The sequence below is a fragment of the Rhinopithecus bieti genome, unplaced genomic scaffold (assembly GCF_001698545.2).
Source record: "Rhinopithecus bieti isolate Rb0 unplaced genomic scaffold, ASM169854v2 scaffold_1014, whole genome shotgun sequence".
NCBI lineage: Eukaryota > Metazoa > Chordata > Mammalia > Primates > Cercopithecidae > Rhinopithecus > Rhinopithecus bieti.
The window spans coordinates 654,015-679,898 of NW_016803499.1; the positions used below are offsets into that span (position 1 = coordinate 654,015).

The 25,884-nt window shown below is 43.0% G+C and overlaps 1 long non-coding RNA gene across 1 annotated transcript; it reads right to left on the minus strand.

Moving 5' to 3' along the window:
• Positions 1 to 493: 493 nt before the first annotated feature.
• Positions 494 to 25,604, minus strand: LOC108538158 (uncharacterized). The gene is made up of 4 exons (XR_001888008.1): positions 25,535 to 25,604; positions 22,402 to 22,453; positions 19,903 to 19,987; positions 494 to 1,466 (listed from the first exon to the last, which is right to left on the minus strand). It is a non-coding gene; the product is annotated as an uncharacterized LOC108538158 (long non-coding RNA).
• Between the last annotated feature and the right edge of the window lie 280 nt (positions 25,605 to 25,884).

Below are 25,884 nucleotides of genomic sequence, written 5' to 3' on the forward strand. Positions count from 1 at the left end.
ATCCTGGATATCCCAGGCTCCAGAGCTGTGAGAAATCAATGTTTGCTGTGTAAGTCACCCAGTCTATGGTACTTTGTCATCACCCAGTGAAGTGGCCAAGACATGGCATCTCAATTGAACACACCAAGTATCAGAAAACATTTTTAAACAACACAGAAATTTTTATTATGCAAGTAATATTAATTTTAGGTGTGCAAATGGTATTGTGGTTATAAAAGAAAATGTTTATAGTTTTTTTTTTTGAGATGGAGCCTTGCTCTGTCGCCGAGTCTGGAATGCAGTGGCGCCATCTCGGCTCACTGTAAGCTCCGCCTCCCAGGTTCACGCCATTCTCCTGCCTCAGCCTCCCGAGTAGCTGGGACTACAGGCGCCGCCACCTCACCTGGCTAATTTTTTGTATTTTTAGTAGAGACGGTTTCACCCTGTTAGCCAGGATAGTCTTGATCTTCTGACCTCGTGATCCGCCCACCTCGGCCTCCCAAAGTACTGGCATTACAGGCATGAGCCACTGTGCCCGGCCATGTTCATAGTTTTTAAAGATGCAGGAATATGTAGGAATAAAATAATTATGTATTCCTGAAGGATATAGGAATAAAATAAAATGGTAGTACAAGACATGTTTTAACACTTTCAACAAAAATTGTATAAATGGGTAGCTTAAGGGCAGCAGCAATATATCAACAACTATCAAATAAGGGTGATGAATAAGTATCCACTGTACTCTTTATTCCCCTAATTCTGTGCATTAGAAATTTTTCATAATGAAATACATAATCAAGTTTTCTAATCTCTGCACTAAAGTCAAATACTAAGGTAAACTAGGGCACAGATCCATCTGAGACACACAGATATTTTAAGCTGGAGAAAGAAGCATCATCTATGCAAATTGAACCTTAGAGAGTTAATACGATCCCACTTGAGTAATTGAGATAGCCGAATAATCTGGATTGCGTGAGTTGCAAAGAGAGGACAACAGCATTGTGATGAGGCTGTATACAGGCTGGATTCTGAATTCAGAAATAATTCGTACAGATTAAGAAGATCATGAGGATAATAACTTACATGTATATAGTGCTTTATGGCTTACATGTATTTTCAGGTACAGTGCTTTACTTCATCTTCATTTAATCTCCTTTACTTCCATTCTAAGTTGTAAAGATTACTTTCCACCTTGTGTTAGAGATTTCTGCAAATTCAATCAGTGAGCACGTATTACAGTACAGGTCCCGTGCTTGGAGCTGGAAATGCAGGAGAGACACGGCCTTCAGCTCTGCCAGGCAAGAAACTTCCAGCTCGGATTCATGAAGGTTCAGTCTTGGAGAAAGGAGCAAGTCTCAGCAATCAGACCAAATTTAGAACCTCACATTGAGCAATGAACTCCACATTTTGAGAAGAGACCCCATTCTGTTTCCACCTCTTCTGAAGCCACCTGCTCACTCAACAGGGACAGCACACTTGGTCTCTTCCTTCACAAAGACAAGCGAAAGAACATTAGATGACAACCTCCTCAACTTACCTGCACCTGCAACACCCTGCACAGGCAAAGCATGACTATCTTTCACACATCTTTTGGGCATAGGGAAAGGTCGTTCCTTCCCTGTTTCCAAAGTCAGCTTCGCCTGTGCTCTGTGTGCTTGCCCCTGCCCCTCCAGAATCTGATCCTGTCAGTGCTGCCGAATCACTACTTTGTTTGTTTTTTGAGATGGAGTTTCATTCTTGTTGCCCAGGCTGGAATGCAATGGTGCGGTCTCCGCTCACTGCAGTCTCTGAGGCCTCCCGCGTTCAAGGGATTCTCTTGCCTCAGCCTCCCAAGTAGCTGGGATTACAGGTGCCTGCCACGACACCTGGCTAATTTTTGTAATTTTAGTAGAGATGGGGTTTTCACCATGTTGGCCAGGCTGGTCTCGAACTCCTGACCTCAAGCGACCCACCTGCCTCAGCCTCCCAAAATGCTGGGATTACAGGCATGAGCCACCGCACCCGGCCTGGAGATAGATTTTATAACAATCTAAGGAAAGCTATAGACCCTCTTACCAGGAAAAGGCATGGAACATATACAGTTGTATGAAATTTCAGGAGGTAAGTGAAAGCCCCTTGCAGCACGGACCTCCTGAGAGTCTCTCTTCCACCTGGTAGGTACCATTTTTACCACCATCTACCTAGTCACAAGGTCAAACAGCAAAGTCTTAGGTAACTCTTCCACCTTTACCCCAGCCCCTTCCAAGTGGAAACCAAATCCTGTGCCTTTTCCTCCTACGTGTCTGTAATCTGTTTCTCCTCTAATCTATCTACAACACTACCTTAGTGCAAACCCTCATTATCAGTCACCTAGGTTACTCTAACAGGCTAAAACTTGTCTCTATTCTCCCCTCCAACCTGCACACTGGCAACTAGTGTTCTGGTTTTCTCTGCATCTCTAAGATGTAAATCTGACTATACATTTCCCAGATTAGAATCCCTCAATTCACAATAACTTAAAGGCAGAAGCAATCCAAATATTCATTGACAGATGAATAGATAAACAGAATGTGGCCCATCTATACAATGAAATATTATTCAGCCTTTAAAAAGGATTAAAATTCTGACAGATGCTACAGCATGAATGAACCTTGAGGAAGCTGCGCTAAGTGAAAGAAGCCAGTTACAAACGGGTAAATAATGTAGGCTTTGACTCACACGAGGTGCCTAGAGTAGTCAAATTCGTAGAGACAAAAAGTACTGGTTACCAGGGGCTGGGAAAATGGTGGTTGCCAGGGGCTTTGGAGATGGGGGAATGGAGAGTTATTGTCTAAGGGGTGAAGAGATTCATTTGGGAAGCTAGAGCTGGATGGTGATGCTGGTTGCAAAGCAACATGATGTGCTTAATGCCACTGACCTGTATGTTTAAAATTGTTAAAATGATAAATTTTGTGTTACATTGTTTTACCACAATTAAGAAAAATCCTCCCATAACTATCACCTAGAGATAAATACTAAATTCCTTAAAATGACATCTAAAAATCAGGATCCAGCCCAACCTACTCCTCCAAGCTCCGTTCACAAGTCACCCTTAATTCCTGATTCCCTGACTCCCTCGTAGCTGTTCATAGAACTTGCCTCTCCACCAAGTGTCTTTCTTTCTGCGCAGGAGACAGTCTAACCTAGTGCTGAAGAGCCAGGACTCAGAACTGCACTGCCTAGTTTTCACTCCCTGCTCGGCCACTTACTGGTTGCACAAGTTATTACCCGACCTTGCAATGCTTAGTTTCCTAATCTGTAAAATGGAAGTAATAAACTCGTAGTTACTGTGGCGATTAAGTGAACTAGCACATGTAAAACACTTCAGATTGTGCCTGGAACTCACTAAATGCCTAATAAGTTGTCATTTGTCAGTCATCTAAGAATGTCTCATTCTTTTTTTTTTTTTTTTTTTTTTTTTTTTTTTTGAGATGGAGTCTCGCTCTGAAGCCCAGGCTGGAGGGCAGTGGTGCCATCTCGGCTCACTGCAAGCTCCACCTCCTGGATTCACCCCATTCTCCTGCCTCAGCCTCCCGAGTAGCTAGGACTACAGGCGCCGCCACCACGCCTGGCTAATTTTTTGTATTTTTAGTAGAGACGGGGTTTCACTGTGTTAGCCAGGATGGTCTCAATCTCATGACTTTGTGATCTGCCCGCCTCGGCCTCCCAAAGTACTGGGATTACAGGCGTGAGCCACTGCACCCGGCCATCTCCTGATTCTTACGAAGCAACGTCTGTGATGGGATCATATGTTGGGAGCCATCCCTGTTCTCCCACCCTCATCTCAGGAAGCGCCGGGCGCTCCTTGCTCTGCATTCCTAAGTAGTACCTTTTATATACTTGTATTTCTTTCAAAGAAGCAGTGTCATTATCTGTTTACATGTGTGACTCCTCCAGTGAACTGTGAGCGCCTAGAGATCAGAACTGGTCATTTCTCACCTCCCTACAGAGCCTCAGACAGTCTGGCAGGTGCTATATTTTGTAAGCCATCAGCCGAACTCTGTTGAATAAATGAGTCCACGTTGTAGAGGGAATTCCTGCTGGAGTGCAAGACTGGATTAGGTGCCCCTGAAATCTAGGAGACTCTAAGCCCAGGAGTCCAAGATCTCTGCATGTCCACACTAAATATTTGCACATCGTCTTTGCACATTTGCTTTAGGAAAGCAAAGAAAGCACACCCTTCACAGGGCCTGTGCTTATCTCTGCCATACACGTTTGATAGCAAAATACAGCACACCTGATCCATGGCAAAAGAACATCCATGTCTTTAACAGATTTGGGAATTTTTACCCCAGATACAAGTTGAAATTACTGCTGTAATTGATTGAGAAAATAGTAATAGAGCATCCGTTTTGTACCAGGCATTAAGGATATAGTGACAAGCAAATTCTTACAGGCACTGCCCTCGCCAGGCACCCATGGAGTACACATAGATGTGTGCCCAAATGCAGCCCAGGTCCCTTTCATCCAAGTGACCTCACTGTCTTCACTGAAGGCTGCTCTACACACATCCACTCTATGCAGAAGCCAGCGATGGAAAGAAATTAAGCTACTAAGCATGCCCTCTAATCACTGAAATTGAATCACTTCAATGACAAGTCATCACTGGCCAACTGTGCATGTAAAAAGATCTCCATGGCCGACCCCTAAGGAAGAGGTGCTTCCCCTGTACTTCAGCCTCCAGTTCTGACATTACCTTGAACTCCAGGTAGAGCTAAGATTTCCTACACCCACCCCACCCTCTTCACAGGATATGTTAAGCCTCAGGAAGAATGCCTTAGTAAACATGGTTTTCTGTTTCAACTTGTTAATAATTGCTGAATTTGGTTTGGGGGAATGTTTTATTATAATGGCTGTTAACAGGAAGGTCTCCAACTGTCAAATCACCTAACAGGCTTCATGTGGAGAAAATCTAGGTGTCCCAAGGGTGATCCACGGCATCTCTGTGGATTAGCAGGTTAAATAGAAAGAAAATTGTCCAGCAAAGAGATTGAGGCTGGGAGAGAAAGACAGAAAGAGAGAGAGAGAGAATGTGTGAGAGAGAGACCACAGTTCATAAGAGAACAAAGAAAACAGAATTTCAGATTCAGGATGTAGTGGTCCCTGTTTCTTCCCATGCTCTAGTTTTCACAAATCCCCTGGGGATCTTGATAAGACGCCGATTTTGATTCAGTGGGTCCAGGTCGGACCTGGCTCTCTGCATTTCTAGCAGCCTCCCAGCCGACGCCGTGCTGTGGAGGGAAGGATGATGCTTGGAACAAGCAAAACCTTCCCAGTTCATTAAGAACACGGATTCATGCATCCTCTTAAAAAATAACAGTCAACTTCATTTCTTCTTTTGCAGAACTTGGGGGGAAATATTTTAAACATCTCTTTCCTCAACGATGGCCTTACTGGGTTTGTCTAAAGCAGTGTCTAACTCTCAAATCTTGAGGGAGCCCCTTTATGAGAGACGGTGAAAAAACTGCCATGGGAACAGGTGGGAGAGTGCCACCCAGGAAGGGGTCAGGTTCTGGATTCAGGAGCAACTAAGAAACACTCCCTTCCATTCACACCTTCTCAGGTTTTCCCGGTGCTCCCGATCTGAGAAAGAAAAGTTTTGAAGATGAGAATGAGGATGCCCCTCATTTTCAGACTATGTGAAAATACCCCAAAAGACATCAGTTCAACCTCTCCTTATGTTTCACAGCCACTGGGAAAGCCATTTAAAGATTTTGTAACTGTTTTCGTAACTTAACTTTATGTAAATCTGAATTGTCCTGAGCTGGATCAGATGATCCTGAATGAAAAATCCCTTCAAATATTTAAGACTTTTTTTTGACTCTCCCAAAGGTAAGATTCCACAGAATCCAGACATGACATTCTCCCAAGAATTCGGCTGATGTTCCATGAGCCTTGAAGCCTTCCCCACCCTGGCCCTCAATTCAGCTTACCTGCCTCCCACTGAAATATTTAGATTCACGGAAGCCACCTGGTGTGGGAAGAGCATTTCCCCGTGTGGCAAAATGAAACATGCTCACTGCAGCCTCTGTGGCCACAGCCATTCGCAAGCCACTGCCGTGTCCCAAGAAACACCAGCTCTCTACACAGGGCAGCTCCTGATCTAATGTCACCAGAGGGCCACCGGTGGGATGTAATCACAAGCCCAATCCCTGCTGGCAGACTTCAGTCCCCTAATGCCTCATTTTCCCTGCAGGGCTCCCCCAGCCAGCAAGTGTTCAAGCCCGACCCCAGAGGCAGTGACAGCAGGACTGGAGGCCCAGCCAAAGGCACAGCCGGGAGAAGAGCCACACAGCTAATTAGTCCAGGAACCACATGCCTATTGTTCTCCTGTGTTCACCAGCCGGAACCTGATCCGCCAAACTGCTAGCCCACCGGGCAGAGCAACACACTCCAGAGATCTGGGCTGTCTGCCAACGCCACCTCGCCTGAAAGCTTCCACCCCCTGAAATCCAAACCTGGGGACCATTAGCCCAGGAGGCCTGCCTGATCATGCACTGCACTGCAGGGCACAGGGAGGGTGACCCTCCCTCGGGACATGGACTGACCCACAGCGACAGGGGACAGCAAAGGCCACGGCATCCTGCATTGCACCCCAGTGGCCCCGAGTGGCGGGTCCTATGGACCGGCCCAGGTGCCTGCGCCGGGTGGTTCTGCCACCTTCGCCTTTTGACCTGCTTTGGTGGTGTCCCCAGTCTTGAGGACTGACTGAAAGGAAAGAAAACACTGCTGGAACACTGTGATCATTTGCATTGGGGCTTGCTGGGTTTGAGGCTTTTTCTTTCCCATTGACAACTGTCCCAAGACCTGACCTCCAACTCTAGGTAACGCTGGCTGTTGGCAGGGAAATAAGTTTCTGTTACTTTGAAATCTCCTCTAGTCTGGTATTGGTGTAATGTATCATCATAGAGACCCTCATCACTCCCAGGGATACCCGGAAAGCCCCTGAGCTTTATGTCAAGAAAGAAAGAAAAAAAAAAAAAAAAAAGAAGGGGAAGATATTAAGAAAACTATAAAAGGGAGAACAAGCAATTCTCATGGAACGCTTCCAAAAGGTACCTTTTCCTACGTCTCACAACGCTGATCTCCCCTCTCTATCACTTGGCTCTTCTTGAATTTCATTGAACCAGGTCTAAAAGGAAGAGACCCAGCTGGGACCCCCTATCCCCCTTTAAAGGTGACTTTTCTGCAACTCCCCCAGACCACCAGGCTCCCCTCATCTTTAAGGGGAGGACACTGTTGAATACCCTTCTCCTCCTCCTGCCTCGACTTTTCCTTCTTCTTCTCCCAAACACTCTCATCTTCCCAGACTCTTCCTGCACCCATTCTAGGTTCTAGCATTTTCCTTTCTGCCTCATCCTTCTATGCCTTCAGAGCATCACTATCCCCAAAGTCACCTCTCCAGTCTGCACATCCACTCAAAGCACGTTGTTTCAACTTGTGGGACGTATCCACTTGGATTTGAAGCCAATGCCTTAAACTCATCGTGTCTAAGACCAAGTTCATCCTCTCCACAAAACAAGACCCTGCCTCTACTTTCCTTCTTTATCTTAATGACATTAACATTCGTCCAGAAAACTGGGTTTGGAATCCAATAATCTGCTCATCCTCATCTCTCTCACTTCCAACCTCCAGTAGTTTCCAAGCAATAGTCACTCTCCCTCTCATACTCTCCCCTTTCTTTCTCTCCACTCTGTGCCATCCCAACAGACCCTGTTACCTGCCGAGACTGCTGGGCAAACACTGAACTGATGCCTGTCTTTATGAATCATCAAACTTTAGAGCAGAACTGAGCCTTAGAAAAGATTCTGTAAGCCTCCTTATGCTTCCAGATGAGGATAAGAACTGAAGCCTGGGAAGTGGGCTTGCCAAGCCTCCTCGGGTTTTGAAGGAGTGCTATCACCTGTCCCAGACATCACTGCTGATGTCACTCAAATATTGCAATCAAGACTCTCTCCACTTGGTATCAGTCTAGTCACTGAACATAGTCATTTTTTCCTGTATCCATGCTTTGCTCATTTTGCCTCTTTTCCCTGGAATAAGTCCTCCCCAACATCCCTCTCCCCTTTCTCAACCACCACTTAAACTCACCTCAGGTACCGCTTCTCTACGTAGTCCACTTTGATGCCCCCTCTACTCCTGGCTGTCTCTCCTTCTGAGCTCCTCCAGCCCTTTTCTAGATTTCTCTTGAGACACAAGCATAACTCTCCCTTCATTACAGTTATTTGTCCTACTTAATATTGCAGACGGCTCTACTTGTTATTTTTTACCATTTACAGACTCCACCAGTATGTTCTGAACAAGAAATAGTTAAACTGAACTGCTTTCTATAGCCCTACTGTTTATTTAATAACCCAGAAGCTGGTGATAAGGTCCCCAGTGTCATTTTGGCCCCCATTCCATCCCTAGAATGATCCAGGGTCTGGAAGAAAGAAGCAAGTTAGGACAACAGTCAAATGAAAACAAGTAACTCTCTTGATGGCAGGAATGGCGGCCAAGCTAAGTACTTTGAGAGACTTAAATTGGGCACACCTGGCCGGGCACGGTGGCTCATGCCTGTAATTTCAGCACTTTGGGAGGCTGAAGCAGGTAGATCACCTCAGATCAGGAATTCAAGACCAGCCTGGCCAACATGGTGAAACCCCGTCTCTACTAAAAAATTTTAAAAAAACAAACAAACAAACAAACAAAAATAGCCAGGCATTGTGGTGGGCGCCTGTAATCCCAGCTATTCAGGAGGCTGAGGCAGGATAATCTCATGAATCCAGGAGGCGGAGGTTGCAGTGAGCTGAGAATCGCACCACTGCACTCCAGCCTGGGCAACAAGAGTAAAGCTCCAACTCAAAAAAAAAAGGATAACCTCCCGTAACCCCTGCTCCTGGAACACAGGCTGATGTGGACCCAGATTTGTAGTCCCATTCTTCATGTAAGAACAAAAACCAAATGGAAGTCATCCTTTGGAGTGCATGTCATGAACACAATCAAAGCAGCTCCATGTCATGGAGGCTGTCATAGGCGCAATTTTAATATCCTACAACATACAAGTTGGGAAAATATCATAGACCCAAATATTTGCCAAAATTGAGATTATCCTGAAAAACAGTCAGGCCTTTGCCCGCTGAGCAGTGGCATAATTAATACTTTATATTCTAGTGACAAGGAGGTGTTGAGGAAAGATGGGACGAGCAGAAATTAGCCACTCCTTGGGAATAATCCCACGGTCAGAACTATAGGAATTCTCTCCGGCTAATTGATAATAATCATCTAAGCCTGGTTCACATGGCAGTTAAACCCTTAAATGGAATAAAAGGAAAAACTTTTTTAAGGGAATTTTAGTATTTATTTAAAAGGCTGAAAATGACTTTTGTTTTTTTGAGACAGGGTCTCACTCTGTTACCCAGGCTAGAGTGCGCGGCATGATCACAGCTCACTGCAGCCTCGACCTCCCAGGCTCAAACAATCCTCCTGCCTCAGCTTCCTGAGGAGCTGAGACTACAAGTGTGTGCCACCATACCTGGCTATTTTTTCTATTTTTTGTTGAGATGAGGTCTCACTGTGTTGCCCAGTCTGGCCTTGAACTGGCCTCAAGCAATCCTCTCACCTTGGCACTTTCTTAAAGTGCTGGGATTACAGGCATGAGTCACCACACCTAGCCTGATTATTCTTTAATATTTTCAAAATAATACTTCCAAATAGTTTCAGTGGAAAAGAAGTTTAATGTGTAAAATGTCTTTTTTATTTTAAAGAACAGCTTTACTAAAATATAATTGGAAGTTTGTTATACATATACATTGTGAAATGATTAATTACTATAGTCAAACTAATTAAAATATTCATCACCTCACACAGGTACCTTTGTGTGTGTGTGTGTGTGTGTGTGTGTGTGTGTGTGGTGAGAACACAAGATCCACACTCTCTTTGCAAATTTCAAGAGTTCAGTATTATTAACTATAGTCATCATGCTGTACATTAGGTCTCTAAAACATATTCATCCTGTGAAACTGAAACCTGTATCCTTTGACCAGTATATACCACAATTTCTCCCACCCCCAAGTTCACCCCTGCCCCTGGTAGCCACCATTCTATTTTCTGCTTCTATGAATTTCACTTTTTTAGATTCTACATAGAACTGAGATCATGCAGTATTCTTTTTTACTTGACATGCTTTTCAAGTTCATCCATGTGTTACAAATAGTAGGATTTCCTTCTTTTTTAAGGCTGAATAGTATTCCATTATATGTGTGTGTGTGTGTGTGTGTGTGTGTGTGTGTGTGTGTGTGTGTACACCACATTTTCTTTATTCATTCATCAATGGATGCTTAGGTTGATTTCATATCTTCAGTATTGTGAATAATGCTGGAATGACCATGGGAATGCATACATCTCTTTGAGATATTGATTTCAATTCCTTTGGGTATATATTCAAAAGTAGGATTATCGGATCATAAGGTAGTTCTATTTTTGATTATTTGGGAAACCTCCATGCTGTTTACCATAATAGCTATACAAATCTACAATCCTACCAACAGGGTACAAGGGTTCCCTTTTCTCCACAGCCTTGCTGACACTTGCCAACTCTTGTTTTTTGATAATGGCCACCCTAATAGGTGTGAAGTTGATGTCTCATGGTTTTCATTTGCATTTCCCTGATGATAGGTGAGCACATTTTCATATACCTGTTGGCCTTCTTTGGAGAAATGTCTATTTAGATTCTTTCTCCATTTTTTAATCAGATTATTTGGGGTTTGTTTGTCATTGAGTTGTATGAATTCTTTATATATTTTGGATATTAACCCTTATCAGAGATACGGTTGCAAATATTTTCTCCCAATCTGTAGGCTGCCTTTCCATTTTTTAAATTATTTTTCTTTGCTGTGCATAAGTTTTTTATTTTGAAGTAGTCTCACATGTTTATTTTTGCTTTTTTGGCCTCTCCTTTCAATGTCATATCCAAGAAATCATTGCCAAGACCAATATCAACAAGGTTTTTCCCCATGTTTTTTTCCTAGTAGTTTCACAGTTTCAGGTCTATGTCTTTCTTTTGAGTTTGTTCTTGTGTATAGTGTAAGATAAGGGTCCAATCTCATTTCTTTGCACGTGGATATTCAGTTTTCTCCACACTGTTAACTGGAGAAACTATCCTTTCCATCTTGTATATTCTTAGCACCCTTGTTGAACATTAGTTGACTGAATACTCATTAGTTTATTTCTGGGTTCTCTATTTTGTTCCATTGGCCTATATGTCTATTTTTATGCCAGTGCCATACTATTTAAATTATTATAGCTTCGAAATATAATTTGAAGTCAGAAAGTGTGATATCTCCAACTTTGTTCTTCTTTCTCATGATTGCTTTGGCTATTTGGGGTCTTTTGTTGTTCCACATGAATTTTAGAATTTTTTTTTCTATTTCTGTGAAAAATGCCACTGGAATTTTGACAGAGATTGTGTTGAATCTGTAGATTGCTTTGTGTTATATGTATATAATATTAGTTCTTCCAACTTGTGATAGGAAATACTTTTCCATTTATTTGTATCTTCTTCAATTTTTTCATTAATATTTTGTAGCTTTCAGGGCACAGATCTTTCACACCCATGTGGTTCTTTTTGATGCTATTGTGAGTGGGACTGTGTTTGATTTTTTTTTTCAGATAGTTCATTGCAGGTATAAAGAATGTAACTGATTTTTGTATGTTGGTTTTGTGTCCTACAACTCTTCTGAATTCATTTATTAATTTTAACATGCTTATGGTGTTTTTAGAGTTGTATACATATAAGCTCATGTCATCTGCAGAGGTAATTTTATTTCTTTCTTTCCAATTCAGATGCCTTGTATTTATTTATTTGCCTAGTTGCTCAGCTAGGACTTCCAGTACTGTGTTGAATAGGAGTGGCAAGAATGGCAATCCTTATCTTGTTCCTGGTCTTAGAGGAAAAGCTTTCAGTTTTTCCCCATTGATTATGATGTTAATCATAAGTGCCCTTCACTGTGTTGAAGTACGTTCTTTCCACATCTATTTTGTTAAAAAAAAATTGTCATGGATAAATCCCTAGAAACATACAATATGCCAAGACCGAATCAAGAAGAAACAAAGTTTGAACAGACCAACAAATAAGGAGATTGAATTCGTAATCAAAAACCTCCCAACACAGAAATGTCCAGGACCAGATGGCTTAATGGATGAACTCTACCAAACATTCAAAGAATAATTAATACCAATCCTTCCTAAATGCTTCCAAAAAATAGAAGAGAAAACATTTCCAAACTCGTTTTATGAGTCAACATCACCCTGATACCAAAGCCAGACAAAGACACCACAGAAAACTCCAGACCAGTATCTCTAATGAACATAGATGTGAAAATCCTCAATTAAATATCTGCAAACCAAATTCAACAGCACATCAAAAAGATTACACACTCTGACCAGGTGGGATATATCCCTGGGATGCAAGGTTGGTTCAACATAACACAAATCAGTCAATGTGTTACACCACATTTAACAAAATGAAAGATAAAAACCACATGACTGAATGATTATCTCAGCAGATGCACAAAAAGCACTTTACAACAAACTCTTGTAAATAAACTTGTAAAGTTCAATTATAGCTAAAAATACAAAATATTCTTTGTTCAAATTCTAGGTACACATTTTCTTTGGTAAGATGCTAGAACAGAGAGCAATGAAGTGAGCTAAATGAAAAAAAAAAGATTAAAAGATAGCAAATAGAGAGCATCATGCTGTAGTCTCTCTTTGAAAACGTTTTCCAGTAGAAAAATGCACATGTTTATTCCAAATCCATTTCAAGTACAAGCAGACATTTCAGTCTCTTGCCTGCCAGCTCTCTGTCTTCTTTAACCCACTATGGAGAACACTTGACATCTGCGAGGAAGGAACAGCATGACTTTCATTTACTTCAAGGTTAAAGGTGAAATGTATTTGTCATTAAAGTCCTCAGCAAACCCACAGAACAGGCCTTTTCTTTTAAAGGGACATCAAATATTTTAATGTGGTTAGAGGCACAAAGAAGACAACAGATGTTAACGTCTGGTGATGATGTCAGGACCACAATGATTTTTTTCCCTAAATTTTGTTCTTTTTTTATGTAATCAGTTTCAAAACATATTCAAATGATATTTAGGACAACCTAGAAACTAATAATTCATCTTGAACCTATGTCAAAAAGCAGATCCAAAGGAAGCACAAAATACATTTTGTATGGTTTTTTCCCTTCCTTTCTCTCTCTTTGGTCCCAAATATTACTCTTACTTCTTTTTAGAAAGTAGTACTATTAAAAAAAATAAAATAAATAAAATAAAACCCTCCATATCACACAACTGGAGTTCTAAGTGCTTCCTTTGTCCATAGAATGAACCACTGTGACTTATGTAAGCTTCCTCCTTCCCCCTGACCAAAGGAGATCAACTGCCTGGCTGGTCTAGATCATCCTTTGGCTTTCATAGGCTTTATGAAAATGCTTTACTCCACCAGGAAGTCTGCAAATGTCTACAGGTCTGAGTTGCTGCATTGTGGCGAGTGCATTGGGGAATCAAAGCATCCTTTGCTCTGATGGACCAACAAAGATACAACCATTTTAAAAACAGGTCAAATAAACTCACCAAAACTCTGCTTTTATTAAACAAAAAAACTAAATGCCAATGGGACTATTTTAAACATAATTCCCTATTATCAGTTTGGGTCACAAGTTTTCATATAAAAATGAAAGCACAAACCAGACAATGAGGAACACAAACACACTGTTTACAAGCTGCTGATACATTCCCAGAGTCACTCCGGGATGCATTTAGTTACCTTTTTTTATACAAAGGTAACAAAAGTAATTTGAAAAACTGGAATATTTATTAGAATTCTTTTGCTTTTAAAGAAGATGCAGTTTTGTTGAGATATAATTTACATACCATAAAATTCACCATCTTAAAGAGTATAATTTAGCGGTTTTTAACATATTCTTGAGATTGTATTAATACAAACAACATCACTATTTTATTCCAAACCATTTTCTTCGGCCAAAAAAGAACCTCTATACTTCTTAGTAGTCATTCCCCTTTCTTCCTCTCTACAGCCTCTGGCAGCCACTGCTTTACTTTCTGTGTCTATGGATTTATTTACTGTGGACGTCTCATGTAAATGGAATCATACAATACACAAGTTGAGCATCCCTAATCCAAAATCCAAAATACTCCAAACTCCAAAACTTATAAATGTCAACATGATGCCACAAGGGGAGAATTTTACACTTGACCTCATGTACACAAACATTGTTTCATGCACAAAATTATTAAGAATATGACTAAGACCCCAAAAGCAAATGCAACAAGAACTAAAATAAATAAATGGAACTTAATTAAACTAAGAAGCTTCTGCATAGCAAAAGAAATAATCAAGAGTAAATAGACAATTTATAGATGAGAGAAAATATTCACAAACTATACATCCAATAAAAACCTAACATCAAGAATCTACAAGGGACTCAAATCAGCAAGAAAAAGCAAATAATCCCATTAAAAAGTGTGCAAATTACATGAACAGATATTTTCCAAAAGAAGACACACACACACACAAATGGTCAACAAACATATGAAAAAATGCTCAACATCACTAATCATCAGGGAAATGCAAATTAAAACCACAATGAGATGCAAACTTACCCCTGTCAGAATGGCCATTATTAAAAAGTCAAAAAATAATAGATATTGGCATGGATGTGGTGAAAAGGAAATGCTTGTACACTGCTGGTGGAAATGTAAATTACTACAACCTCTATGGAAAATAGTATGGAGATTTATCAAAGAACCACAATAGAACTACTCTTCAATCTGGCAATTCCACTTCTGGGTATATACCCAAAGAAAAACTCATTATATCAAAAAGACACCTGCAGTTGTATGTTTATTGCAGTGCAATTCACGATTGCAAAGATAAGGAATCACCTAAGTATCCACCAACTAATGAATGAATAAAGAAAATGTTGTATGTACATATATGTAGATATATAGATAGATATCGTGAAATATTACTCAGCCATAAAAAAGACTGAAGTAATGTCTTTTGCAGCAACTTTGATGGAACTGGAGACCATTATCCTAAGAGAAGTAACTCAGGAATGGAAAATCAAATACTGCACATTCTCATAAGTAAGAGCTAAGATATGGGTACACAGAGGCATACAGAGTGATATAATGGACACTGGAGAATCAGAAGTGGGGAGGGTGGAAGGGAAGTGAAGGATGAAAAATTACCAGTTGGGTGCAGTGTACACTATTTGGGTGACAGGTACACTAAAAGCCCAGGCTTCATCACTGTACAATTCATCTATGCAACCAGAAACCACTTATATCCACTAAAGCTATTGAAATAAAAATAAATAAATAAAATAAAAACTATGAAATCAAATAAAAGGAAACAAATGAACATGCATATCCCGCTGGTGGCATAACTACCAAAAAAGAACCATTCCAAATAAGTTAAAAACACAGGAATTTGACAGGCATTCCCAATGGGATATAGCCTAACTATAAAAAGAACTGTAAAAAAATTAATAAAGAATTAAGTTTAAATATATATATATTGTTTAAAATTACCTTTGGGCTCTCTGTATAAAGCGCACATGAAACTTGAATGAATTTCATGTTTAGACTTGGGTCCCATCTCCAAGATATCTCATTATATATTTGCAAATGTTCCAAAATCCAAAAGATTTGAAATCCGAAATATTTCACATCCCAAGAATTTCACATAAGGGACACTAAACCTGTATTAACCTTGTGTCTGCTTTCTTTCACTCAGTATAATGTTTCAAAAGTTCATCTGTGTTGTTGCATGAGTCAGAATTTCATTCTTTTTATGGATAAATAATATTCCATTGTATGAATATGCCATATTTTGTTTATTCATGCCTCAGCTGACAGACATTTGGGTTGTTTTCACATTGGGAATATTATGAATAATCATACTGCTGTGAACATTCATAGCAAGTCTTGGTATAAATACATGTTTTCAAATCTCTTAAGAGTGGGTACTTTTTAACCCATTAATTTTCCTGGGTTGCTCAATTTGCACTTACAAGCGGGTGTTAGGGGGTCCTCACCAGGGCCTACAAGTCCTCTCATGAACTGTTGGCCACTGCCTATATCTCTGACCACAACTCTCACTATTATTCTCTTTCTCACTACATTCTACATCTCTTCTAAATCTTCCCTTCCTCTATATCTAACCACTAACCACCACAGTGTCCCCCACCCCAAAATTTTTTTAAATGAAGAATTAAAGAGGTCCTGTCTCAATGCAACAACCTGGTCTTATTCATCCTTTCCCAAGATATCCACCACCTCAACTACAGGTGTTAATACAATCTTATAGCTCTAAACATCTGCACTTAATGCCAAGTCTTCACTCAAATCAAGTTCCAACTCTGGGTGCTGGACCTCTCATCTCCCATGGGGAAAACGTTTTCACTGAGTTTATCTCTCACTCTCTTTACCCACAAGGCCTAGTCTCACCTGCAAAATAACTTACCACCATCCATCTGCACTCCACTCATTCTCTTGGAAATCCTGCAGGTTCTATCACCAGCTATGGACCAGGTTTCCTGGCCCTGTTCTGGCTCAAATGCAAGAACAGTGAGCTAATATGCAAGAGAACCACGGATGATTTCACACTGAAGATTTAACAGCAGCCGCACACACATTCTCAATGACCTAGGTTGGATCCATTTGGAGGGTAAAGGAGGTCTTGTACATCTTAGTCATCACCATGTCCAGGACCTAGAATGGTGCCTGCAGCTAGAAACCTTTCAATAATATTTGTTAAATAATTTAATGAATATAGGAGGGACTTTTCTCCTCTTCCCATAGGCACTGAGTTATTTTATTTCTACTCCTTTCTGTGCAATGTGTGAACCTTCATGCTAATGTCACTATTAATTTTGTTCCCATTAACCCTTCAACTAAAGTAGTGCAGCTCCTTACTCTTTCCTTTTTGTAATGTCATGTGTTTTATGGCACTGGCAAACAGCTGAGACACTAAAACCAAGTCTTAGTTGAAGCTGTATCCGTAATTACAAGCCTACTGTTTGTATTCTACTGAAAACAGCAACTCCATGTTTAAAACACCTCTGTTCTGTTGTTAATTCCTTCTAGACTCTCTGATACCAAGTATCATGTGTTTTGCATTTCATAAGTGCTCTCAGCCCCACGAGTTAGACGAGTCTCCCATTACATGGTGCAATTGCAACCTTTGGCAGTACCATCAGTCAGACTTGAAATATTCACCCACTCCCTCTTACCCCAAGTGTGAGCCCTCCCAGCCACACTTCATCATACATTATCTCCTGCTCCAGGGAGACTCAGTTTTACCTCTTTCAAATATAAACTCTCTGACTCTAAAGGATTCATTTCTCATCTCTGGACCTTCGTTTCCATTGTGTAAGAACAGGCCCTTAGTCTAGATCAGGAGTCTGGAAACTGCCCATGGGTCAATTTCAACCCATTACCTGTTTTTGCAAATAAGGCATTAAAAGAAAAACTTTAGTCACATTGAATTTAACGAGTTTGAGTAAAGAATGCTTTATCAATCAGGAAGCATCCGAAACCAGTGGCGGTTCTGAGATCTGCGGTCATCCATATGAGCCGAGGGCTTTTGCAGGCCGGACACAGAGACTAAGTAGAGAAATCACCTGACTGGCTACAGGCAGGCATCTGCCTTATATAGGCATGGTGTGATAAGGCGGCTGTTTGTGATTGGCTGAAAGTCAGCTGTTTGTTATGCTCCTAAATTAGGCTTGTTTATACACTAAGGTCAAAGTTCACTACCTAAGGACTCAAGATGCTCGGGCAGCCTCAGGCCACATTTAAGTTAATTTAACAAAAGTTTTATTGGAACAGAGCCATGCCCACTTTTCTAGATAATGTATATGGCTGCTTTCATGCAACAGTACTAGAGTTTCGCAGTTGCAAAATAGTCACTCTCTGGCCTTTTACAGGAGAAGTTTACTGACACTAGTTCATCTCTCTTGGCACTCTTCCAGACCAACGTTCCAAAAGTCAGGCCCCCTGACAGGTTATTTTCTACTTCCCAGTCCATGGCAGAAGTTACCCCATGGGCTCACAGCAAAGTGACTGGTAAACCTTTCAGTCTCCAAACCGCTGTAACATTTTTGTTACTCAGTCCTTGTCAATCTTTCTACTAGAGGGTAAATTTTAGTAATTCTTAAAAGAATCAGCAATATTTGCAAGTGTTGTTATGAAAATCCAGGAGTCATAAGGCAGTGATAAAGTTACATGGGGACGCCCTTGTGCACATGGATGCAAAACAGGGAGAAAATGCGGAATCCCCAAAAAGAAAGAAAACTGAGGCTGGAAGAGAATGCGCTCCTTCCTGGGCAGGTTGGAAACTGTGATTACTGCAGGCATCAAAGAGAGAAACTAAGAAACTAAGAAAAATAAATGGATTTTTAAAATAGAAAATAAGACAATGAGAGAGAGGAGTGTGGTTGTATGAGAGGCGACCTAACATGCTAGGACCTGAGAGACAGAGAAAGGGAGCCTCTGCACTGGCGAGGGAGAACCCAGGATTGGCACAACAGCATCTGCACCCTGGGCAGGCCAGTGCCCCTCACTGGACTCAGCCAGAGCCGGCTGCTGCTGTGATGGGGCAATCGGCCCTGCATACTTTCATTAAGTATTGAAAGGAACCTGGTTACTCACAAAATCTGAAACTGAGATACTGGGTTGGACCATTTCTAGCCAGTAAGTGGCCTCTTACCAGGACCCCAGTGAGAGGTGACAACCTGCCAGCAGCCCTCGCTCTCGTCGTCTCCTTGGCCTCGGCGTCCACTCTGGTGGCACTTGAGGTGCCCTTCAGCCCGCCACTGCACTGTGGTAGCCCCTCTCTGGACTGGCCAAGGCCAGAGCCGGCTCCCTGTGCTCACGGGGAGGTGTGGAGGGAGAGGCGCCGGCGGGAACCGCAGCTGCGGGCGGCGCTCACAGGCCAGCTCGATTTCCGGCGGGCGCAGGCTGGGCGGGCCGCACACTCGGAGTGGCCAGCCGGAGCCGGCCCAGGGCAGTGAGGGGCTTAGAACCCGGACCAGTAGCTGCGGAGGTTGCGCCGGGTCCCCTAGCACGGCCGGCGCTGTGCTCAAATTCTCGCCAGGCCTCAGCTGCCTCCCCGCGGGGCAGGACTCAAGACCTGCAACCCACCATGTCCAAACCCCGCTCTCTGCCGTGGGCTCCCGCAGGGCCTGAGCCTCCCTGACGGGCACCACCCCCTCCTCTGTTGCGCGGGTGGGCTGAGGAGTGCAGGCGCGGCTGGGGACCCGCAGGCAGCTCGGCCTGCAGCCCCTGTGCGGGGTTTCACTGGGTGAGGCCAGCTGAGGCCAGCTGGACTCCTAAGTCTGGTAGAGACTTGGAGAGCTTTTATGTCTGGCTGAGGGATTGTAAATACACCAATCAGCGCTCTGTGTTTAGCTCTGGGTTTGTAAATACACCAATCAGTACTCTGTATCTAGCTAACCTAGTGGGGACTTGGAGAACTTTTATGTCTAGAGGATTGCAAATGCACCAATCAGCACTCTGTCAAAACGAACCAATCAGCTCTCTGTAAAATGGACCAATCAGTAGGATGTGGGTGGGGTCAGATAAGGTAATAAAAGCAGGCTGCCCCCGCCAGCAGCAATCAGCCTGGCTAGCTTATGTGCTGTGGTGGCTTTTTTCTTTTGCTCTCTGCAGTAAATCTTGTTGCTGCTTGCTCTTTGGGTCCACAGTTACTTTAAGACCTGTAATACTCACTGTCAAAGTCTGTACTTTCATTCCTCAAGTCAACAAGACCGTGAACCTACCCGAAAAAATGAATAACTCCAGACAAGCTGCTTTTAAGAGCTATAACACTCACCGTGAAGGTCTACAGCTTCACCCCCAATCGCGAGACCACGAATTCACCAGAAGAAAGAAGCTCCAGACACATCTGAAAGAACAAACTGTGGATACACCGTCTTTAAGAACTGTAACACTCACTGCCAGGGTCTGCAGCTTCATTCTTGAAGTCAGTGAGACTGATCAAGAACCCACCAATTCCAGAGACACCAGCAAGACGGGGTATCTGTTCATTACTTAAACTCGCATCAGTAAAGACAAGTGCATCTCTGCTTGCTGGCATGTTGGCAGAGATGAAGTAGAGGTGTGTGAGAGCTCTGGCAAGCCTCTGCTGGTCTTCACGCACTTTGTAGGGAAATGAGGATGCTCGCTCTGAGGCAGTCTGAATCCCAACCCCTTCGCCAGTGGTGCTGGGCTCAGATATTTGCACACCTGCGTGGGAGCTCCTTGCAGTGGAGAGTGGAAGGATGGGACAAAACCGTAAATGAAGAGGGCAGGCGGGAGCATGTGAGTTAGGAGGCAGCCTCTGATGAAGGGCACACCCACCCCCTTTTAGATTGGACAATAAGGGTGGGATTCCAAAAGTAACAGGTGCTGCAGAGATCGGTAAGGTCGGTCCCCTTACTCTGTCCCCTCCCTTGCCACGGCCATCCCATTATGTCACAGACACGGGAGTAAGGCAATGAAACAGATGCTGTGGAAGTTCAACATGGGGAGATAACTACCTACGGAGTTCGTCTTAACAATGATTGAACCGATTGTCATTAAGCAAAAAAAAAAAGGAAATGTTGAATGCTGTTAATTTTTTTTTGTTTTGTTTTGTTTTTTGAGGCAAGGTCTTGCTCTGTTGCTCAGGCTGGAGTGCAGTGGTGTGATAGCCCACTGCAACCTCTGACTCCTGGGTTTAAACAATTGTCTTGCCTCAGCCTTTCAAGTAGCTGGGATCATAGGCACATGCCACCACATCTGGCTAATTTTTGTATTTTTTGTTGAAACGGGGTTTCACCATCTTGGCCAGGCTGGCCTGGAACGCCTGACCTCAGGTGATCCACCTATCTTGGCCTCCCAAAGTGATTACAGGCATGAGCCACCCGTGCCCAGCCGCATTCAAGTTTCTTATTGTTTTTATTGTTTTCATATGTCAAGTATCTGTCAATGTAGTACTTTTTTTTTTTTTTTTTGGGAGATGGAGTCTCGCTATGTCGCTAGGCTGGAGTGCAGTGGCGCGATCTCGGCTTACTGCAACCTCCACCTCCTGGGTTCAAGCAGTTCTCTTGAATAGCTGGGATTACAGGCACACGCCACCACGCCCAGCTCATTTTTGTATTTTTAGTAGAGATAGGGTTTCACCATGTTGGCCAAGATGGTTTCCGTCACCTGACCTCATGATGTGCCCGCCTCGGCCTCTCAAAGTGCTGGGGTCACAAGCGTGAGCCACGCGCCTGGCCTTCTCTGAATTTTTTTTTTCTGAGTATTTTTAATCAATCAAAAAGTATAATCTAAATTACAGGTTGGGCTTGGCGGCTCACGCCTGTAATCCCACCACTTTGGGGGGGCTGAGGTGGACAGATCACGAGGTCAAGAGATCGAGACCACCCTGGCCAACATGATGAAGCCCCGTTTCTACTAAAAATACAAAAATTCGCTAAGTGTGGTGGCACATGCCTGTAGTCCCAGCTACTTGGGAGGCTAAGGCAGGGAGAATCACTTGAACTGGAGCCGAAGGTTGCAGCGAGCGGAGATTAAGCCAGTGCACTCCACCTGGCAACAGAGTGAGACTCCGCCTCAAAAAAAAAGTATAATCTAAATTATAAACACTTTGGATACGAATTGCAAAATCTTTGATATGTCATCTCCTTTAAGCATATTATTTCTTTGCTTAATTGAGACAATCCTTTCAGCAAATGAGAGTATACACTGAAAATAGAGAATAATTGTAAAATTATGAAGATAAAGCAATCAACTGTCATAAAATTGGTAATAAAAGAATAAGCGAGGTAAAGGTATAGAAGACATTCTAAAGCTTACATTCTTTTTTTTTTTTTTTTTTTTTTTTGATACAGGATCTTGCTCTGTTGCCCAGGCTGGAGTGCAGTAGAACAATCACAGTTCACTGCCCTCTTGACACCCTTGGGCTCAAGCAACCCTCTGGCCTCAGCCTTGTGAGCATCTGAGAACACAGTCGTGCACAACTATGCCCAGATAATTATTTTTAAACTATTTATTTATTTATTTATTTATTTATTTTTAGAGATCTCCCTTTATTCCCCAAGCTGGTCTCAAACTTCTGGGCTCAAGTAACTCTCTGGTCTCAGACTTGTGAGCATCTGAGAACACAGACGTGCACAGCTACACCCAGCTAATTATTTTTAAACTTTTTTTTTTTTTGTAGAAATGAGATCTCCCTTTGTTCCCCGACCTGGTCTCAAACTCCTGGCCTCAAGTGATCTTCCCACCTCAGCCTCCCAAAGCGCTCAGATTATAGGCATGAACCACCATGGCCTGACCTAATGCTTACCTTGTTATACGGAACTCTGAGTCATGCTGAACACTTGTAGAATCTCTCTGCACTGCAGGAGAAAACAATGCCATGATCATTGGTGTCAGAGATGAACAGCCACAGGAGCAGTGGGAGGATCATTTGATCACTTGAGGGACTTGGGGTCCCTCAAGTACGGGTTGAAATTCTAGTTTTCTAATTTACTAGCTATGAGACTTTGGTCAAGTTGCTTAATCTTGCTGAGCCTCCGTCTCCTCCACTATAAGACACGATGAGAATGATAGCTTTACCTCTTGTGGTTATTTCAAACATCAGGTAAGATCTTCCAAAGCACTCACTACACCTACTCCACGCTGGCTTTCACTCCTCTCTCTTAGGACTGGGATGGGAAGTAAATGAGAAACGCCACATCCATGGCACACGGTAGGCATTGAATAGCCATGGGAGGCAGCTGTCATATGGAATATGTGGTTGTAAATATAAAGGCGTGAATGAATGAGAGGGAACTTTGATGTCCCCAGCCCCTTGTAGGATCCCATCTCTACAAAAGGAGGTGTTGGGAGGGAAAGTCCCAAGATGGTAGCTGTACCAACCAAAGAACTACAACCATGAGTAAGAGACCGGACCTGCCTGTCTTCGTCTCTCCTGCTCTGACGTATAGTAGAGAAAAGACCCTGTAATTCAACCACCCTGTTTTCTCCACTGTGCCCTAAAGAGGACATAGATCCATGGAAACTAACATGGACACAAAATGCTAATTGCCCGCAGGAGGAGGGGCCAAGTGGAGTTTCCGTCTGCACAGCTCGCCTTTTATGACTCCCTCAAAGTGAGGTCCAAGCAATAACAGATGGGTCTCGTATCCTTGATCCCCTCATCCAGTCAGCATTGATCCCCTCTCTCCACTATTTTTAATTAGAAATGTGTTTATTCTATAGGGTGACTTGATGTTTTATATTTTGCTGTCTCAAATCATGATCATTGAATAACAGGAAAAAACAAAAAAAATAAACTTCTTTTCATGAGAAAACAGAGTGATGATCCTTTAAACCCCTGTCAAATGCACACAGCGAATGGTAGGCGGTGCTGTTAGGAGGGGAGTGTGCCACCTTTGCTGTGCAGACTCGGGGTTACAGGGGAATGTCATTTGTCAAAGCTGCATCAACAGAGATGTATGCATCTTTGCCTGCTGACTTGCTGGGCTTCCCAGGCAAATTATCTGTCAGAGGCCTAAGTCCTGTCATTTTTCTGAGAAAACTACCAGGGAGAGGGGAAAAAGGCAGGATGGCAGGGCCCGGGTCTGGGATTTGATGCAGGGGCCGAGCACCTCCTCCCAGAGGAGGCCCTGTGAGGGTGCAGGTCCCTCTTCCATGCTCACTGAGCTGACGTTGGAATGTACAGAAAGACAGCAATAACCACAAAAAAAGAGTTGGATTTCCACACAAAAAAAAGACTCTTTCAGCTTCCCAAGCTATTTCTTTAAAAACATAATGTACTGTTGAGCATAAATAGAATTAATGGCTGCGAGGAATTTACTTTTATTTGTCCCTCTGTAGAAGCTAAAGATACTCCCAACATAAGAAGAAAAAATGAGAGAAGCACAATTTAAGATGGCTTTGAAATGTCTGCTTGGGCTATTTTACTTTTCTCATTCCATTGAAACAAAAGTTTCCAAAAATGGACTTGGAAAAGCCGAGGTTTGATATGACTATTTGGTAAGTTCCTTGAGAGCAGGAGTTTTGTATTATATTTCCTTATGTCCACCCTGAGCGATCTGAGCAGAAAAAGGTGTTAGGAAACTGTCGAATGGAGGAAGGAGCCCGCAGGCAACAGCCGGCTGGCTGAGAAGCAAAAACCGACCTGGGCAACAGGGAATGAATTGCTCACAAGAGGGATGTTGCCATGCAATTTCTGTCTGCACAAGTTGCATTCATTATTGCGGATGAGATGGAGAGAGCTGAAGTGTAAAGCTAGCAAATGGAAGAGAAGATGGAGGTTTACCTTATAATACAGATTTTATGCAGATGCTGGGAAATATCCTTTAGATCAAGGTCTCCCTTCTATCTTGAATAAAGCCCAAACTCTCCTGCACTCTGCAGTTTTCACACTTGCCCCTCCTAACCCACCCTTTCTAGAATGACAGGGCTCACATTTACTGAGAGTTTTGTACTATGTCAGGCACTGTTCTAATGCTTGGAATGTATTATGTTATTTAGGCCTCTGAACAAGCCTTGGGATGAGTGCAATGCTTACCACCCATTTTACAAAGAAATGGACTGAGACCCAAAGGGGCGAATCGATTTAACTGATGTCCCAGAGCAGCAAGTGGGAAAACCAGAGTGAGAATTCAAACCCATGCATCCTAACTCCAATGCCTTTCCTCCCAAGACCACAGCTTCTCTAGAAAAATCTGACCTCTGGCCGGGCACGGCGGCTCACATCTGTAACCCAGCACTTTGGGAGGCCGAGACAGGCAGATCACAAGGTCAGGAGATCAAGACCATCCTGGCTAACACGGTGAAATCCCGTCTCTACCAAAAATACAAAAAAATTAACCGGGCGTGGCGGCATGTGCCTGTAGTCCCAGCTGCTGGGGAGGCTGAAGCAGGAGAATGGTGTGAACTCAGGAGGCGGAGCTTGCAGTGAGCCGAGATCACACCACTGCATTCCAGCCTGGGCAACAGAGCGAGACTCCCTCTCAAAAAAAAAAAGAAAAAAAAAATCTGACCTCTATTTTTCTCCCCGACCTCTTCCTCTGTCTCTCTCCCTTCCTCTCTGCTGGCCCCTCCTCCTCAGTGAGGACCCCCATCCTCCCTTCCACATTTGCTCAGACTATTCTGCCTGGACCGCCCATCTCTCCTCCTGACTCCTGTCCCAAAAAATTGTCTGCAAAGTAAAATTAGGAAAGTTGTCACAGGAGGCTTTTCATTGCTGTTAAATTATCTCAAGTCTCTTGCTTTTGCAGAAAGGTCTCAACACTTAAGAGGATGGGGACTGTTTTACGTACCATCCCCTCTCCACCCTCACCAACTACCTAGGCTAAAAAAAAGTGGTAAACATTAAGTATTGGCTCAGTGAGTACTCATTTAACTGAAAGATATAAGTGACTCCTTATGCTTGTCTCTCACGAGTGGTGGAAGTCATCAGTACTCACCAACATTCCCTTGTCCTTTTCTTCTGGGCTCCTATACACGCCAGGGCCAGCCCTACGGCGTTGGTGGGGCTGTGGCCCCAACCCACGTGATTTCCAGGAGGCCAGGCCTCAGGCCTTCTCTCTCCTGGCATGGGGACAGTAGAAGCTGCTGTTGAAGGTTAAGACGATGGAGCCACAGGATCAGGCCAGGCTGTGCCACTATGCCCTTCAAGGGCAGCTGTTCTGGAGAGCAGCCTTGACCTCCACAGACACTGGGGAAGCAAGAAATAAACTTTGCTGTGACTTGTTTATGCCTGCAACACAACCTGGCCTCTGCCCACATGCGTGTGTTCATTCCTCAAAGAGTTCTA